Source organism: Lepisma saccharinum, chromosome 23 (genome assembly GCF_977018435.1).
Source record: "Lepisma saccharinum chromosome 23, izLepSacc3.1, whole genome shotgun sequence".
NCBI classification, from domain to species: Eukaryota; Metazoa; Arthropoda; class Insecta; order Zygentoma; family Lepismatidae; genus Lepisma; species Lepisma saccharinum.
In genome coordinates this window covers 8,384,832-8,400,634 of record NC_139251.1, presented here as the reverse complement: position 1 = coordinate 8,400,634, position 15,803 = coordinate 8,384,832, and the positions used below count along the sequence as shown (strand labels likewise).

At 37.9% G+C, this 15,803-nt stretch overlaps 1 protein-coding gene across 2 annotated transcripts in view; it reads right to left on the bottom strand.

Annotated features, from left to right (window-relative positions):
• The window catches only part of LOC146005179 (uncharacterized), a 204,409-nt gene that overhangs the window by 153,170 nt on the left and 35,436 nt on the right, over positions 1 to 15,803 (bottom strand). The window lies entirely within an intron of this gene.

Here is a 15,803-nt window from a genome sequence, read left to right as displayed (position 1 = left end):
TAGTTAATGCAACGACCAGTTTTCTAAGTGTAATGTTTTCTTCATTTCTCTTTTAAGTTTAATAGCTTCTTTAATGGTGGACCTGTAAATACCAGATTGTGAAGGTGTCTCAATGTCAATCCCATCTTGAAATGACTGTTGGCAAATGGTTGCTGCCTTGCTGGTTGATATCTTTGAAGATATTGCAGATTTTGTTTTGTTATACTTCTTCCTTTTCCTGTAGACTGTTCATTTCAATTCTCGGACTTTTCATATTCACTCTCAGTCTCTGATGTTTCAGAAGTTGACATAGTAGTAGTAGTTATTGTTGTTGCTGTTGTTGAAGTTGAATGCAAGGGCATTTTTCTTCTTTGGGATGGATGGATAGTTTTGGAATTCGTAGCCTTCCAAGTTGTATAACCAACATGTCCTTTGCTTTCGATCTGAACCAGGGAGTCGTAACGTAACGAAATGGAACGGTATATTCAATTACGGTTTCCGTTACATTACAACCAGAAACAGAATAACTTTTTTCGTGAACAGAAACGTTACCTCAGGTATATGAACATTACGTTACAGGTGTGCATAACGGTACCGAACCATAACTGATCTCTAAAGGAGTAGTTCTTCACGTGACACTTCAACGTTACATCCATTGCCGGCAACCAGTAACGTTACAGGGTAAGAAAGAGGTTCGTCACGTATTGACTAGTAACTTTAGTGTGTGTGGAAAGTGATAGTAACGTTACAATTAACCAGTAACTTAATTGAGGTCACGGCTGTAAAAACGTTACACTCCTTTTTTCAAAGCAACAACGTTATTTATAGCTGGAATCATACAGACGTTCCGATGTGCAATAACGTGTCCGATGCCGTGTTCCAGAGAGAATAACATAGATCTCTCGTATAATTGTGCTCGTTACTCTTGTAACGTTACAGTTCTTTTCCTCCACAAAAGTCTGTTTCGAAAAAGTGATACACATATCCGTTATGAATAGCAAATACCGTTATCGAAGGCGTTTTCGAAGAAGCCTCATAATTATGATCGGCAGCATACTAACATTACAGTACTTTGACCCCTTGAAAGTCACTAAGTTATAATACGTATTTTCGTTTTGGATGTCAGCGAAAAAATTAAATTGTAAAACAAAACGTTTGAAAACATCCGTAAACAACATTCGGCGTGACAAAAGTTCTGGTTATTGGAATTTACTTATTAACTATGTATTTATCACAAATACATTTCTTTTCTGCATACTTAATCGCTTTATGTGAATTTGTTCTAATTTGATTATTTATGCTAGATGAATTTTAACATGTACGTTCACTTTATACGATAGCAAAGCAAACGTTTGTTGAGGGAAAACATTTATATCTATCTATCTACGTATATCGCTCTGTCTGTTTACATGTATTACATCATTTTTTTAAAAAAATACAGTTGTTTAGCGATGAGAATGATTCGTGCTTAGATCAAGTTGCTGAAGGACGAAACATAAAGGACCAACCATGGTCGAGCCAAAAAATCATCCGTGCCACGCGTTCGTCCACCTAAGCGAGAGGCAAGGTTTCTCCTATCGGAAGACGAAAAATAATTGCTTATTGCATGACCTTGAGAAGGCGAACCGAACTGATACCAGCAGCACCATGCAAAATCGGAAAATCTGAATCCTGAAACTTTGTACACGTGACCTTCGATCACGAAGCATCCGAGTAGATAACGCCTTGGGGCTATATAAAAGGCACTTTTGGCAAGTAGAAAATGCCTAGAAACGAAATGTTAGATGGAATTGTTGTACGAAACAAACGAAACCGCGTTTGTGCAACTGGTCTGTAGCTAGACAGGGCCATTGGACTCTCAAGAAGGCAAGAATTGTATGAAAAGTGATTCTCAAAACTAAGCGAATAAAAGGACAGTATATTTTATCATTTACAAGGACCCTCATCCGCTTACAATTTTGAAAATTACTTTCAGTAATTCTTGTCTTCTTGGACAGGAGGTGCATTAAACTTTTTGGTGTAGAAACAGACAGAACGCCCGCCTACCTACCACGTTTGAAAGAAGGGCATAGACAGACAAGAAAGTAATTTTCAAGAACGCAAGAACGGCAGTCGACATGGACATTGAGCAACGTGTGACTGAGAAATACAATCGGAACAAAGGACAAGATTATTCAAGAAACAGTAATTTTATAAAACTTCCTATCATTAACTCAAACTCAGTTCATCCTTTTATCCTCTTTTGTTTTTTAAACTTTTGTATTATTCATGTTTTATATAGCTTTTCTGCCACTTGTAGATAATCGCGACGATGAAGATGAATGATGATCATATTAAATCTATGAAGGGATGCTTACAAAAAAAACAGCCATGCCCAGATGTCTACTCGAACTTGAAATGTTTGGTACCGAGTGTATGAGTGGATCACTAAACGACTTCGGCCTTCGAGGCTACGGTTTCAGTTGCAACATGCAGTATAATTACGTTTCTACTACTCTGAATTGACCAAAGCATGTGATATGTATCCTTCATTTTACTTAAAAAGCCCCCTTGATCCATGAGATACTACAAATAATTTCAGGCATACCCTCGAATTCTGATTGCCTGGCACTTTTTTTTTTTTTTAACTAAGTAATGAAGTGACGTTTATATTCATATTAGGCCTACGACTAGCTCGAACTAAAAACTCTTGTGAAATACTGTGTATATGTTATCCTTGTGAAGTGAGGAACTTCATATTTCACTAAGAAAATATGTATGAAAAATTATATTTGTAGCTACTACTTGAAGAATTCAAATTATTATTATGATGGAATTTCAACTTACGTATACTCTGCATATAATGTGCTATCGGAGAGGAGTTTTTGTCTCGCAGTCAATTTATTTTAGTATATAATGACCCACGTTGTGGTGTGCTGTTCGATTAATCAGAATTGTAGTGATAGAAATCTGTAGTTAAGTTCATTCAACATGTCAATTTGTAACTGTGAATGCAAGTTTTCTTTGATTTAGCAGGAAATCAGTCTGCTATTGTTGTAAGTAATAAATGGAAATATATATATATATATATATATATATATATATATATATATATATATATATATATATATATATATATTTTCTGCTCGAGTAGGAATCCGCAGCCGTTATCCAATCAATCAGTTTCTGTGTGTGAAACTTCTGTCTAGGAAAGCTACATACAATTTGCTTTTAATAACAGCAGCTTCAAAATAACCTATCCATTCTTGTCATGCCAAGTAATGTTTGATTTTGATTTGTTATATTTAACTTTGGTTCTATGCCACTTTTGGCTAATCGCGAAGACGAGGATGGGTGATGAAATGACAAAATTGATGAAAGGACATCACAAAGAAAATAATGCACAGGCTGTGATCCGAACTCGGAACCTGTGGCGTCGTATTGCACTGTGCTAACCACTCCGCCACGGAGCTCTGCAAAGTAATGTTTGACCATACATTGTTCATGAAATAAAAACATAACATATACAGTGGCTCACATTAGTAATCAAATACGTAGCATCTTGCTGCATTTCTTCACAATATTTGAAAATTAACAACATGTACATAAATATAAACGATGGTGAAATATTTATACGCATTTCTTAAAGTTATATGTAACTTTTTTTTTTTAATTGTGGGTGCGTCAGCACTTAGGCTATTTTGCACCCGCCACGTTATACGGGGTTCAGCCTCTTACCATAACAAATAACATAACTGTAATGTCGCATAACTGAAATATTAAAATATTCTGACAGGTTAAAAGCTCAGGCTGTAAAGAGGCACTCAGCGCATATGACAGAAAGCAGGATAATACACAGAATTATACTGGCCATAGGGCCAGTCGCCAGAGTCTCGTTAGTCTGCAAAGAGCAGTCCAGGTGTACTACGTGGAATGAAGTTGAGGATTGGATGTAATACGTGGAAGGTCACCCCTTACACCCCTGTTACGTTTTCAAATCTGAAAATAGTTATTTATGTTTGGGTGTGAAAAAAGAGATCACTTTAATATTCAGACAAATCGTGAAAGCCTTTTGTTTCTGTTAAGCTACGTTTCATTCTGACAAGTTCCAGACCCATGACGTGCAACATGTGCCGGCGCATGTTGCGCATCATTCAGTGCACTGTTTCCAATTCAAAACTACTTCTGCAAAATACGCCAGCAACAGCACCGGAGTGCAGGACTTAAGTGTAGCGTTGTTCCATTGTGCTTTAGAGTAGTCAGTGTTTCCTCTCTTGTATTGTAATAATTTGGTAGTGATTTAACTTGTGTAAAGATGAACAATACAACTATGGCGGGTTTTGTGGTTATGGCAGGCGCGTAACATGAGCTTGTAAAAATAAGAGGCGAAAACGACCTAGATGGTGGATTAGAAGTTTTCTAGTGAAAAGAAATTCGGAAGGAGCGTATAACTCGTTGATGAGAGACTTACGTCTTCAAAGTGGATACGAAAACTTTGTAAGAATGACTGTAAGTGATTTTGCATTGTTATTAAATCTTGTTGGACCACAGATTGTAGTCGCGTCGTCTGTTTCTACTCTAGTGCGCATGCCCCAGGAACTTGCTGCAGGCTGTTTCCATTGTCCGCGGCGCATGTTGTGCATCTTATACCGCGTTTGTTACAACCTGTCCCGGTTCCCGCGCTAGGCGATCGCTGGCTTCTCTCCATGTTGGGGAAAGTCAAAGCCAGGCAGCCAATTAAAATACGCAACGTCGCAACAGCGTCTACGTAAGCGCCTCTCTTCTGGCTTCCATTCGCTCCTCGCTGCCCAGCAGACGATTTTTTCCTCGTTTCTCATTGGCACCGAAACTGTCGAGCGCTCCCTAGCGTGGGAAACGGGACATGTTCTATCAAACGCGGTATAATTGTTGGGGCAATTTTTGAGCCCGGCACTTGCGCTGCGGCATGTTGCAGACAGTTTCCATTTCAACAAATGCTTGGCACATGCAGCGTCGCATGCCACGCGTCATGTTGCACGGCAAATTTGTGGTAATAGAAACGAGGCTTTACATAGTTTTTTTTTTACTGGTCAACTACAGTGCGGGGAAGGAACAATTGATGCTACTTCCTGACTACATTTGTTACCAGTAACTGCATTGCTCCCTGACTGAAGTACGAGAAAAATGGGTAACAAAAACAAAAATACAACATTTGACGAATGGCAGCTATTTATTTTTACCGTACCTAACCAAAGGATACAGGGAAATTGAAAATGTTAAGTAGTACATGTAAGCGTACCGTGGGTGATGCATTAAAACGTAATGAAAAGCAAAATGAGGTAGATTCCGTATCTCAGAAAATTGAACCAAGAGAAATAGGAGGACGAAATGAACGAGCTTCAGTATAAAAAATTAAGACCCTTTCCTAATCTCCACCCCCTTTCCAAAACAAGAGGTCCGAAAGCAGCTGTGCAACTTGGAGCAGGCATTGGAACTGCTGTACGGTTCAGTAGCGTTTCGTCCGAAAGCGAAATTTCTAGAAAAATGCTACAGTTCGTCTGCGACGGTTTAATGAGTTGCGTTTCGTTCGAGCCTGGCTGATGATGAGTCACACCTTGACTAACCACTGGCAGCGATGGAATTGGTGACTAGTATACCTCGGTTTACAACTTTTAAAACTACATTGCATAGACAGCGGAGTGCAGACTCCAGACAAATTGTCGAGAGAGAGGTCCCGGGTTCGATACCCGGTGGACGCAAAAGTGGTTCGGATCCCACTTTAAACTGTAGATCCAATCCCTATTAGCCTTAATGTGCATAAAGTGGACTTAAAACAACAAATCGTCGAGAGGAAGTGAACTTGGATCTAGAAATTTTAGTCATGGCAGATGGCAACACTTTCTTACTATCTGACAACTACGAAGGTGAGATTTGCAATTTCCAGAGGGAAAGAAATATTAAAACAAAAAAAAAAAAAATATTTTCTTCGATGGAGCATTTAAGAGTGTTAGCAAGAGTTTGCTTCATTAAACACTATTAGGATGGTAGCTCTCCGACGAAATGCTACTTGGTCAGGTAACCGTAAGTTGCCTGTTCCTGGAATTCGGACGCGAAACGCTACGCCACGTGCTGTACACCTGGCGGTTCAGAAAGCGAAGATGAGCATTAGCGACGAATCAAAGAGACGAACGCTGAATGAATGCTGAAACTTATGAAGGGACACTCACAGAGAATACTCATATGCAGGTCGGGATTCGAAACCCGGACCCTTGGCGTCGTAGTGCGCTGTGTTAACCACTCTGCCACGTAATATTTTTTATTTATTCATTTTTTGCTACTTCCTTTTAAACTAACTAACTCTCTAGCTTTCTTAAACCTGAAGGTTCATGGCTGCAGCAACACAGGCCTTCCATCTGTCCCTATATTGAGCAAGATCTATATACTCTTTTCCATCCCTACCGATTTCCTTTAGGTCCAATCTCAACGTTGTCCCTCCATCTTGGTCTTGGCCTTCCTATAGGTCTCTTACCATCATGTTTCCAAACAAGAATCCTATAAACTCCTCTTTCCTCTCCCATTCGTGCCATATGGCCTGCCCACCTAAGTCTTCTTGATTTAATTAGTCTAATAACATCTGGACATGAATACAAATTATGTAGTTCTAAATTATGTAACCTTCTCCACTCACCTGTCTCCTCATCCCTTTTAGGTCCAAATATTTTCCTAAGAACCTTATTTTCAATTACTCTCAATTTATGTTCTTCTTTCAATGTAAGGGACCAAGTTTCACACCCGTATAATACGAGCACTACATAAATTACCGTTTTGTATATTTTAACTTTTAGTTTCTTAGTTATTAAACTAGAAGACAAAAGTTTATGAAGAGAGAAGTAACATGCATTTCCTGAATTAAGCCTACTTTTTATTTCCTCTAATATAATTTTCATTGGTTAATATTACTCCTAAGTATTTGAATTTGGAAACTGGTTCAAACGAGTTGTTATCAATAATTAGATTTTGATTATTACCTAACACTTGGTTTGGGCCTGTAAGCATATATTTAGTTTTCTCTTTGTTAACTTCCAAACCTATGTCTTTAGCAGTTTTGAAAAGTATTTTAGCATTATTCTTAATTGTATTTATATCATCCCCTAATAAGTCTACATCATCTGCATATGCTAACAACTGAGTCACACCATTTAATTTTAATCCTTCGTTAGTTTCTGTTACCTTCCTAACAGCATATTCTAAGGCAAAATTAAAGAGCAATGGATATAATGCATCTCTTTGTTTTAACCCATCATGAATTGTAAATTTGTCAGACACATAAATACCCACACGAATTTTACTTTCTGTTTCAGTGGTGCATACTTTTATCATATTAACAAGCTTCTTAGGTATTCCAAATTCGACTAATATATTATATAATTTATCTGTTTTGAACGAATCATATGCTTTTTTGAATTCAATGAATACCTGATGGACATTTTGATTATATTCCTAGTTTATTCAAGTGACTTCCTTTTACCTATGCTAAAAAAAGAAATTTAAAAAAATGAATATTAGTCTTTTTTTCAACATGTCCATTGAGAATGTAAATGATCTGTCCATTTTTTATTTTGTCAGGAAACCTTTAAAGTTTGACATTATAGTTGTTGGACCTTTGTCGCCATTGCACTGAAAGTTCACATCATTGAAAAAGTTGATATATCTATCTACCAGATAGAACACTGGAATTGAATGAGATTAGGTAGTTGTTCTGTAATGGAGCTAACACAATTCCATTATAACTTTGTCATTCGGTAGCAAAGTAAAGTAATCGATAACTTTGATTTCACAATTATTCAAAGTGTATCTATCTGTTAAAAGCAAAAGTAAGAACCGAAGTCTACCATGCCAGCAACACTACTACTTCTAAGCAGCTCCCACAATTGACTGAGGTTAGAATGAAAGTTTGTCTTGTTTTAAGTTCACTTGTATGCACAGATAGGCTAATTGGGAGTGGACCTACAGTTTAAAATGGGAAATGAACCACTGTGCCTCCACCAGGAATCGAACCCGGCTAGAATGCAAGTGGTTTCTCATACTCAGATGGCAATTGTAGTTGATTGAGGGAAATTGTAGGCTGCAATTGTTTCATCTCTTATCGTCTGATATCTACATACAAGCAATTTGGTATATTGAGTGTGTTTTTCGTTCATCTACGCAATATGGCAGCAGCCACGAGAATGCAAACTCAAGACAAGCACACAAATTTGGAAGTAGTAAATAATGTATAGATGAATGAACACGGCAAAATTTAAATTAACACACAAGTATTGCTTTCGAAAATCTTAGCATGCTGTGGAGCATATTGTGGTTTTGCATTAAAGGGAAGACACGCGAATACCACTACTCACTCGTGCATGCAGTGATCGAAGTGGTAGTTTGTAGCTAGGGTGAAACGAGCCTTGGAAATCGGTCGGGAAGTTGTTTGTTATTGTTTCACATAATGTGTAGGTAGTCACACGTAGTCTGAGAAACAGAAAAGTGACACATACAAGAACCTTGCTTGCAGGCCACGGATAATAATCCTGGGGAAGTGACGCTACCAGCTCCTATTTTCCAAAATTTGGCACGTTAGGTATTACACCAGATGTGTCATTTAGTTATGAACATTTTTATTATATTCCTGTGGAGATTCGAACAGTGTTAGCGTCCAATGTTTCGAGCGCATACATTGCTCCCATATAAGGTAGAGAGCATCCTGCTTAGAGCAATGTATGCACTCCATTAGTTTGAGAAAATCTAAAATAAGAGGAATTTCTATCCCTGTTCTCGTGTTGATATTTCCTGGCAAATAAGAGGCTGTCGTGGTCTATTGCCACGCTATGCATTGAAGAAACAATGCTTTCTAACGACAGCCATGTTGGGCAGATTTCAGTTGTATATTGGCATTTATCTTATTCGTATATTTTCAAGTTAAGAACTTGGATTAAATTATAGTTAATTGTTTTTATAATTCATGTATATATTACGTTTCTTTATATTTTATAATATTATTCACGTATTTTTTTTACTTTCTTTTCGCATATTTTTGCAACATTTATTCAGAATTTATAAGATCCCAAATAATATATGCAACGTTTTCATTGTTTTTGAAGCACAAGTTAAATACATTTCTTCTTAATATCGATTTTTGTTCAACAATGTACAAGATTGAAGTAATTTGTCTTCCTTATAAACTAAATCTTTATTTAATCATTTTTTTATGTACAAGGGCAAATATGATTTATTTAATAAAATCAGTTTAGTTATTTCTATATAGTTTAATATTGTAATATTATAGCAAAGTATTTCTCCCTCGTTTTCAATAAAATATCGTATTCCTATTGGCTGTTTATGTTAGGAGTAGGGGAACCACGCTTCGTGTTCTTGGCGATGTAAAATCTTCCACGTTGGCATTTTTAATTGTTGCCAACCTTAACTTTAGCTTACTATCGCTAATTAACATTGATGTGTTATATAAATTATCAGTTTTTCTTGTGTTATTTTATGTTATGAGTTTGTATTGTAAGTTAGAACAATCTGTTATGCTGCACCTTGCGCTTGAGGTAGCAGTTGAGGTCTTGCTATTAACTGTGAAGGCGGTGCGCGGACTCTCGTGTTAAATAAATTGCTTATGACTGCCTGCGAGCGTGCATGCCCAATAAATTATAACTTTTAACTTGTGCGAATCAGTATGTACGCGCGCGATTCGTGATTAAAGATTTTGGACATTTTAATTATAAAGTATTTGGAATTTTATTTACTGTCACGTGTCGCAATTCGGTGGTTTCCTTTCTGGAGGAAGGGTGGATCGGCTTAATCCCGATCCCTGGGTGAGAACTGGTGCTTCCAACTGACCAGCCGGAGCAAGGAGCGGTGTGTTGCCAATTCAGCATACCCTGGAGTTACGAGTGGTGGCACGTTGCAGCTTTATACTCCGAAGTCGATACCAAAGGTTCATGGACGTCTGCAGGATTTTTTTTCCAGGGAGGGGCAAGCAAGGTAGTTTTTTTTCCAGGGGGGCAAACAAGGTGCATGTTCCCCCATAACAGTGTTGTCTCCTCAAAAACCATTGCTTTAATTTGAAGTTATCATGTTCATGCAATAATTAACATATATTATTATAGCTAAAATGCAATTGTGCGATATATATAATTTTTGGTTGACTTTCCTTTTCCAGGTGGGTCGTGCCCTTGCCTCTTTTTCGGACATTCATGCCAAGATTCTATTTTTATTTCGCGTCTACCACTTTCGGTTAATCGCGATGATAAAGGATGTGATAGGTGATGGAAGTGGTATAAAGACAAATGACCCATCCATATTTTCTAATCCGACATTAGACTTCCCAGTGTATTACGCTAACTAATTTGCCACGGGATCGGCTTCTTCGTGTTTGTCTGCTCATCAAATGATTGATTAGTTATTCAAACTATATAGGTAGCAAAGCTATATAAAATAACGAAACAGAAAAAAAATCCACTTGACATCTTGTAGTACTATCATCAACCTACAATTTCATGCTCTCAAATCCACACAGAAAACTTCTTGCGGCATTAGTTTTACGGAATGGCCTTCGGGAATAAAGATCGCCCATTTCCTGGTTCAGCTCGAAACAATTCAGGTGCCTTATCGAAGCTGCTCTTGAGCACGCAGGGTTTCTAACCTACTTCGCCGTAATTCAGTTGTTGTATCTTGTTTAATATGATGTATTGTAGAGCCAACCGCAGATTAAATAGGAGGAAAAAGACTTTTTCCAACGGAAAATAAGTTGGCAATGCTGCGAACACCGAGGCATTCTTGATAAGACGCCTGAGGAGGGTCGAGAAAACTTTCCTGAAAAAGCGCAACCCCAGTACGAAGGTCATGCTACACGTGGATTGGCAACTTTCGGGAGCATGCTGTCTGTCTACACAATTCTACCCAAATACCTGTTTGAAAATGAATCTTCTGCTCGCATTTTATTTTTCAAATGTAGTTCTGACATTGTAGTCATCTTGCAATTATTTTTATTTGTTCTTATTTTGCTTTGCTTTTATGTCACTTTTATAATTAATCGAAACTATGAAGATGGATGATAAATAGATGAAATTGATGAAGAGACACCTAAAAAAGATATTTACAGACCAGGACTCGAACCCGGAATCTAAAGCGGATAGGTTGGGGGGGGGGGGGGAGACCGTCAATAACTCCCGGTCACGAACTGGCTTATAATTTTTGTAATTTTCAGGAGTATTTTTTGTTCTGTTCATGCATAATGCCTGCTTTCGGAAACTTAATTTATAAGTGACACACTTCGTTCGGTGGGGACAAGCCAAGAATTGTTTGAGAGGAGGGACAAATCTCGTTCATATACTAGATACAATCATGGACTATACTTCAAATGGTCTCCCCGATGACGCAGTGGTTGCGTCGTCGCCTAGTAATCAAGGGGTCCCGGGTTCGATACCCGGTGGAGGCACAAATGGTTCGGATTCCACTTCAAACTGAAGGTCCAGTCCCGATTAGCCTTACTGTGCATAAAGTGGACTCAAAACACCAAATCAATCAATCATATACTTGAAATGTGACATGCTAAACACTACTTTCGGAGATCAGATGGACATGGCAATTTTGATATACAAGTTGCACTTTTTCTACTTAGATTATTTATGTCCAAATTTTATTCTAATAGATAATCTCGCAACAACGCAAAATGTTTAAATTGACTCGAATTCACAATGACTCATATACAGTGTGTTTATAAATGAACGGTGCAGCTTCAAAAATTAATAATAAATCTATTTATTACCTTACACGGGCAAAACTTACACCGTAATCAGCAGGAACTGTCCAAGTTTATATAACTTTTTTTAAATTGGTATAAAGATAGAAATCGAGAGAGGGCAATTGCCCCTCTGTGCTCCCTTGCAGGTGCTCTTGGCCGTCTGGAAGAAATAGTGCACCAAATACGTGAAAACTAAATCCATCTTGAGTATCCTCTTGTCTTGCTACTCTTAGATTCTGCAACCTTTCTTTCTATAATCCAATGTTTGCCTTCCTTACCTCCTAGAATTGATTTCTGTACAAGTTTGAGGGCTAATCTCCCCTGCCTGCTGTGGTTGTGCCACTGTACCTTCTTCCGCCGTTGTTCCTTTGTGAACTTTCATCGGCTTCAAAATACTTAATTTTCTTCAAGAGCATAATATTGTTTAATAACCGGCGATATGATTCCTCTACCCTAAATTTCTGGAATAAAGTATAATAATATAGGGGCATGGAAATCTGGAAGGGGGGCGAGGATGGCCACCTCTCCCATTTATAAAACGAATGTCAGCTAAAAGTATATATTTCACACGTATAATTTGATTTGTCATAATAATTTACATTAATTATTATAATGGGGATGCAGGAATGCGATAATTTCGAATTCAAGTGGTGTTTCTTGAGGGGGCAACACTATTATCAGGTTAATATGCAATTGCATATGGCATATTTTCCTGCATCTAAAATATCGAAAGATGTCCATGACGAGAGGGGGGCATTTGCCCCTCCCTTGCACCCCGTGCTCACGCCTATTGCTACTCATTTCTACACTAGTTGGAAGCTTTATTCAATTTGGAGCCAAAAATGTAATTTAATATCAAATCAGGGTTGTTAAACGTCCACGAACCCATAAATTCTAATGGGTTCCGCAACAAGACCGGAAACTTTTTTATTGCACAGTTTAAATTCGGTCCAAGTTGCGTATTCTTTCATTTCAATATGGAACTTAGACCGTCTTTAAATCGATCCGGAAAGAAGGTCCCTGTGCCGTATTTCAATTGATCAGGAGAAAATGTCCCTGGAACGAATTGAAATACATAAAGAGGCTCTTTACAGTCCAGATCCATTTATGCTTGCTAATATTCCCTGCTGAACCGGAATTGAATTCATTTAAAATTCTTGACCCTTTAACAACCCTGGTTGAAATTCATTTTTTTACAAACAACCATATTTTTCACGGCTATTTCACATTAATCCCATACGATATACTGAGTTATTTTTCGCAATGTTCCAATGAAAGGAAAAGGATTTTGGCTATTCCTTTTTCTTCCTTGATGTTAAATAGATTATATTCGTCACGCGCCTATAACGTTACTAGCTAACATTTGTGAATTGTTCTTTCCTTGTAACGTTAACATCTACCATACTGAATTTATTTACGTTCCTTATGCAGATGGTATGTAGCCAACTGCATTTTGTTCCGTTCTGCTACAGTGGTTTACATTTTGCTACATTCCTATGTAACGTTAGTTAACCATATTGCCTTTCACTCATTTCCATTCCGTTACGGAGGATTGCATTCATTACGTTCCTATGTACCGTTATTTACTACCATATTGCATTTCGTTACGTTCTTGTAACGCTAGTATATACCACAATGCATTTCGTTACTACGTTCCTTGTAACGGTAGTATATACCATATTGCATATTACGTTATGTTCCAATGTACTCATTTCGTTCCGTTCCTTTATAACGTTAATATCTACCATAATACATTTTGTTACGTTCTCTGTAACGTCAGTCTATAACATATTGCATTTCGTTACGTTACATGGGTACCAGCAGCTGAACCATACTCTTCCTCCTACAAAATGGAACGTACCGTGTAACGCAAATTGGGTACGTTACGACTCCCTGATCTGAACACGATATAACCTTCTGTCCTCATTGCACAGTTTTACACAATCATCGCAGGTGTTCAGCACCTTATTCAGTTTTGTTTCTACCATTTGAATTGATAAGGTTGGGAAATTTTTATTTTGCCATAAATTTGTTACTTCTTTCGCGATTTCCTTAACACATTCCTTCATTTCTTTCATGGATGCTCCAAGGAACAGATAGTGACCAACAATTTGGATTTTGAGTGGTATCGTGCTGTAGTTTTCCAGTGAATGCTCTTCTAATGGAACAATTCTTCTTTTCCTATGTGATTCTTGAAATCATACTAGATTCTTCATCCAGATCTTCTTGTTTTTTTTTTCAGTGGTACAAGCACTTTTCTTATAAGACATTATGATTACAAATTATACTTGGCGACTGGAATTATTGCGGAATAGTTCATACTTCAACAAAATAATGGCTAAGCTCACAATTATACACATCATGCCCCACTGCGACGTCACAAAATGACACTACACAGCTTCAGTTTTCTAAGTTCCTTTGTTCTCCAATGTGGCACACAAATGATGTTTGCCAAATATACAGGGTGGCTCAATAAGTCACTTAACACCCCCAGTACAAGGCCACTGCAGCGCGCAACATGGAAATGGTGATGACCAATCGTTATCAGGCCAAGGGGGAACCACATTGACGCCACCCACACGGTCGGCGGCCATCTTGATGTCCGCCATCTTGAATTCAACTTCAGAATTTTAATTGGGAAGGGGGTCGTGCGACATATCAAAATGAGCTAGAATTACACGAGAAATGCAATGGTGAAGGTTTTTCTGAGGTATCTTTAACCAGTAAAAAGTTATGACTGAATTTTTGTACCAATTTGCTCCTTTTCGAGGTGTTAGAAAAATGCCTTAAAATTTGTTTAGCGCATCGACTATGCATCGAGATCAAAGTGACGTCTAGGGAGAGAAGTTCGCATGCCATTGCACACGATTTTAATCGGATACATCCATGAAGAGCTGCGCATTATGAATGGTTGTCGCGAACAATTTACAGTGTGATGCTTCCATTGAATTAAAAGTCCTTCACAGTGACAAGGCTAATGTTTATGTTCATAAGGAAGTTCATAAACAGAATATGTGACCCTTGTCATCTGATAACTAACTTTGGACAAAAACTGGTTCATAACGTTCCCATAAGTGTTCTGGTGTTCTTCCCTATTGAAAAAACTCTGTAAAAAGTACCTTCTTCCATAAGCAAGGATGAAAAAAAACTGTTTATTTAACAAATCCAAGTAGCCCTAAGCATTTAAGGTTCCGTTGATGGAAAATTGACTAACCAATCGTGTTCCACACAGCACGCCACACCATTAACTTACCAACACTAACCATTCAGCTTTGAACTGTCGAAAATGGGTTATCAGATAAAAATCATCGAATATTCTGTTTATGAACTTCCTTATGAACATAAACATTTGCCTTGTCACTGCAAGGACTTTTAATTCAATGGAAGCGTCACACTGTAAATTGTTCGCGACAACCATTCATAATGCACAGCTCTTCATGGATGTATCCGATTAAAATAATGTGCAATGGCATGCGAACGTCTCTCCATAGACGTCGCTTTGATCTCAATGCATTACCGAAGTGCTAAACAAATTTTAAAGCATTTTTCTAACACCTCGAAAAGGAGCAAATTGGTACAAGAATTCAGTCATAACTTTTTACTGGTTAAAGATACCTCAGATAACGATTGGTCATCGCCAATTTCAAATTCCATGCCGCAGTGGCCTTATACTGAGGGTGTTAAGTGACTTATTGAGCCACCCTGTAGATTGCAGAACACTGCTCTTTCCCTCCTGTTTCAAGTCCACTACTGAGCCACCTGATGTTGTTTTCTTCCTTCCTGCTGCGGGATGTCTCCTCCTTATTCTCAGATGTCCTGCTATTGGTTGGCACACTCCAACATACATCCCAGCACTGACTACCAGCATCTTCCAATACTACAATAAGACGACTCTGGCTAGTCTGTCAGCAAGAAGGCATTATTAATTGGAACAGGGATCTCTCAGAAAAATAATTACCGCAGCTCAATTGGGAAGCTTATATGCACTAAAACAATGATTGTTCCAGAAAGTTCAAGAGATTTCTACTAAGTTCTAGAAAGTTTCATAGAGTTCAAGAAGACTGCACAAAGTTCT